We start from the raw sequence: 3,750 nt of genomic DNA, 5'->3' as shown, positions 1-3,750 counted from the left end.
TTTCTCTGAATATGTAATCTTCTTTAACAATACCAAAGATTTTAAAAGCTTATAATATCATGGGATCCATATGATGAACATCTACATTTTTTAAAGTGAATTAAAAAGCTAGAAGGGAGGGGCACCTGGGTGGCTTAGTGGGTTAAGGCCTCTGCCTTCAGTTCAGGTCATGGTCCCAAGGTCCTGGGATCGAGCCCCACATCTGGCTCCCTGCTTGGCGGGGAGCCTGCTTCCTCCTCTCTCTCTCTCTCTCTCTCTCTCTCTCTCTCTCTCTGCCTGCCTCTCTGCCTACTTGTGATCTCTGTTCAATAAATAAATAAAATCTTTAAAAAAACAAAAAAAGCTAGAAGGGATTAGGTTAAATCTTTGCTAATGTTGTGATGTATCCTAGAAGTTGTTTCATTTTGATAAATCTTTATAGCTACTCTGTTTTCCATCTGTTTTTCTCAGAAATCAACTGGAAGACTGGAAATCTGAGTTCTAGGAGCTCCTCTCCGCACTCCACCGAGGATTCATCTGTGTATTTCTCATGTGCAAAGGTAGAGACTGGGGAAGAAAACTGGAGATTTTTGACCTTTTACTTTTTTGGACTTCAGATAAGTGAAGTTTGGATGTGATGAGGTAGAAGGGAGGCACTGATTTCTCATATATGGGAAGTATTTTTTCCACATGTTTAGTCCCCACAAATTCATGCTTTGAGGAAATAAAATAGGGTTAGTCTTCCAAATGGCAATGAAACAATCACGATTAAACATATTCTCTGTGCATTATAATTTTTAGAATTTAAATTCATTGTTACTAGTGCTTAGTAGAAAATGTAAGATTGCATTATAATTATAATGAGCAATTATGAATCTGAGATCCATTTCCTTGCTGAAGCATTGAGCAAACAGAAATCCAGCAATTCTAATTTAACCAATCATAAAATCAGTGACAGAACGTTAGGAAACAAGGAAGGTAGCTTGTGTATTTGCTGTCAGAACAAAAGTCTTCCATTACCACCAATCAGATTTGTAGTCTAAGAATGCAGTGGCCAAGAGCACGAGCTCTGATTAGACATAGCCCTGGTGTAAATCCTGGCTCTGCATCTAGACATAGTGGGTGCCCATGGTCCTGATATTTAACCTCTGCCACTCAGTTTTTTACAGGGAAACTGAAGAATAAATTCTGCTTCATAGACTGGCTTTGAGGAACAAATGAGAAAATTAATGAAAGTGCCAAGAACCATGCGTGGTGTTTAGGATTGTGTCCCACAATATGTTTCCATACATATTGATAAATATAGCATAAAACTGTTATATTGTTTTCTGTTCTTTCTCCAATCACATGTACAAAAAATTATGTGCATGGTATTATGCAATAAAATATCATCTAATATCTCCAGGAATGAGTTTGAGACTCTATGTCACTTAATTTACATGGACCTTAAAAGCTTTAAAAAGAAATACCACAGCAACTTTCACTCTCAGCTTGTTTTTTTTCCTTAAATCATCTTACAGAGGATATCTGGAATCTAGTGGCACTTTAGTAGCATTCTACTTGCAAATAAGGAATGTGAAGCTGCTAACCCATTGCCCACTCAAAAATTTCGGTAGCCATAACATAAAATTCTGGGGCCTGGACAGTTTTGGCTGCAGTGGCCAACTAAACCTTAAAATTCTTAAGCAAACTCAGCTGACCTTCAGGGTAAGAACTGGCTAAATCCTATATTTTCAGGACCAACATGGAAGGATCCCAGCCCCAAAGATTGTCCATTCAACTCTTATTGTGCATAGATATCTAAAATAGTCCTTTCATAATTACTCATAAAGTTTAACTACCTTGGGCGCCTGGGTGGTTCAGTGTGTTAAGCCGCTGCCTTCTGCTCGGGTCATGATCTCAGGGTCCTGGGATCGAGTCCCACATCGGGCTATCTTCTCAGCAGGGAGCCTACTTTCCTCTCTCTCTGTCTGTCTGCCTGCCTCTCTGCCTACTTGTGATCTCTCTCTCTCTCTCTCTCTGTCAAATAAATAAATAAAATCTTAAAAAAAAAAGTTTAACTACCTTGATAGAACTACTGTTTATTAAGCACCTACTGTGTGCTAGAGACTTCTGTGTTTTCCATTTCTTTACCTCATTTAACCAAAGCCACAAATCCTTGACATAGAAAATGCTATTATTTCATTTTACACACAGGGGAACTAAAGCACAGGGAAGATAAGTTATAAGCACAATGTTCTAACATTATAAGTGTGGAACCTCTGAGGTTTTACTAATGCACAAGAGGAAAAATACTGAGGGAGAGGGAGGAGACACAAATTGCTCAACAAATAAGAAGGGAGAAAATGACCCAGTAAAAACTGGCAAAAGGTACTAAGCAAACACCTCAGTGAGTTCACAGTTTTGTCATGGGGCTATCCTGGGGTCCTCCTGGAGTCATTCTGGTAGACTTCTTCCATTCCCCAGGGACTTATTCTTGAAGGCAGAATATCCAAAGGATAAGACCTGGAATCTTTGCTCAAGATTTCTTCCCTATCAGCACTGAGCTAGCATTATACTCAAAACTGTAATTTTTTAAGTAACTAACTAATGAAATCCTTTACTGGTAATTTATTAGTCTGTAACACAGTCCATTTTAGAAAGTACCAAACAAATAAAGTATAATCAGTTTTTATAAATTTTCTCTTATTTCTGCAAAAGACTGTAGTTAGAGCTAATTAACATTTATTATACTCTGACATCTTCACCCATGTAAATTTTAAGTGCTACCCAAATGTCCTTTTTTTTTTCCTAAAGCAAATGCCAGGTTGTTGACAAATGCTTTATTAGAAATAAGCTATGCCTGGAATTAAAGGATACTCTATTTTCATTTCAGCCAACAAGAGCTATTTAAAGCTGAATTCTAATGCGCAACATAGCTTTTCTAAGTGGCTTGCAAATCTTGGAATGTGTAAATCAACATCAGAAACTTGCTAGGCTACATTTCCCATGACTAAAGAAGCTTCCCAGAAAACAGAGCAGAAGATCATCAGGAAGGAGACAGGAATCAACTATATCTTTGGCAGGTATTTAGTCCTAGTAAAGACCAACACTTTAGACCATGTTGGTCTTAAACCCTGATAGGAGTCAGTGTTGAGATAAATCTTACTGTTACTTACTGTTACTCTGCATTGATAATATTTTCTACTTGTTGTTACTCTTCATTGACAATATTTTCTACCACCAGATGAGGTAACCAGAAAGACATAGTATTAACTGTCCCACCAAATTTGCCAATTTGGTTTCACTCATCAGTGACCAGTCCCTTGAGTAGAGAATGATAAATGTGATGCTGAGTCCATGGGCTACATTCCCATATGGGTCAACTTTCTTACATCCCATATTTTCACTGGGCTGAAATACTAATCAAACCACTTTGAAATATTTTCCTTTAATGACAAAAAACGTTATTATTGTTATAATTATTTCTTGATGATTCCATTTTACACATGTCCTACTAATTCTCAATCAGCAACATTATGGTTGTATGTCAAGAGCAGCATTTCTTCTTCACGCATTCAGTCAATAATTTTCTAACTGAGGCAAGCTATAGCTCTAAAGTATTTACAGAAGTGAGCAGGAAAAGTCCCTGCATTCATGAGTTTTATATTCTAGGAGGAGGCAAATGGCAATCACATATACACAAATAAAACTTTAGAGGGAAACAAGATAGGGTCATAAGAAAAATGTTCAACGCTGCTGATGCTTTCAATGGGGTTGTCAAAGAGGCTT

At 37.5% G+C, this 3,750-nt stretch overlaps 1 long non-coding RNA gene across 1 annotated transcript; it reads left to right on the top strand.

Annotated features, from left to right (window-relative positions):
• The first annotated feature begins 453 nt into the window (after nt 1-453).
• Nucleotides 454-1,383, top strand: LOC132002259 (uncharacterized). The gene is made up of 2 exons (XR_009399782.1): nt 454-539; nt 1,139-1,383. It is a non-coding gene; the product is annotated as an uncharacterized LOC132002259 (long non-coding RNA).
• The last annotated feature ends 2,367 nt before the right edge of the window (nt 1,384-3,750 follow it).

The sequence above is a fragment of the Mustela nigripes genome, chromosome 14 (assembly GCF_022355385.1).
Source record: "Mustela nigripes isolate SB6536 chromosome 14, MUSNIG.SB6536, whole genome shotgun sequence".
NCBI lineage: Eukaryota > Metazoa > Chordata > Mammalia > Carnivora > Mustelidae > Mustela > Mustela nigripes.
The sequence above is the reverse complement of the archived record's forward strand: the minus strand, read 5'-3'. Positions and strand labels throughout refer to the sequence as shown.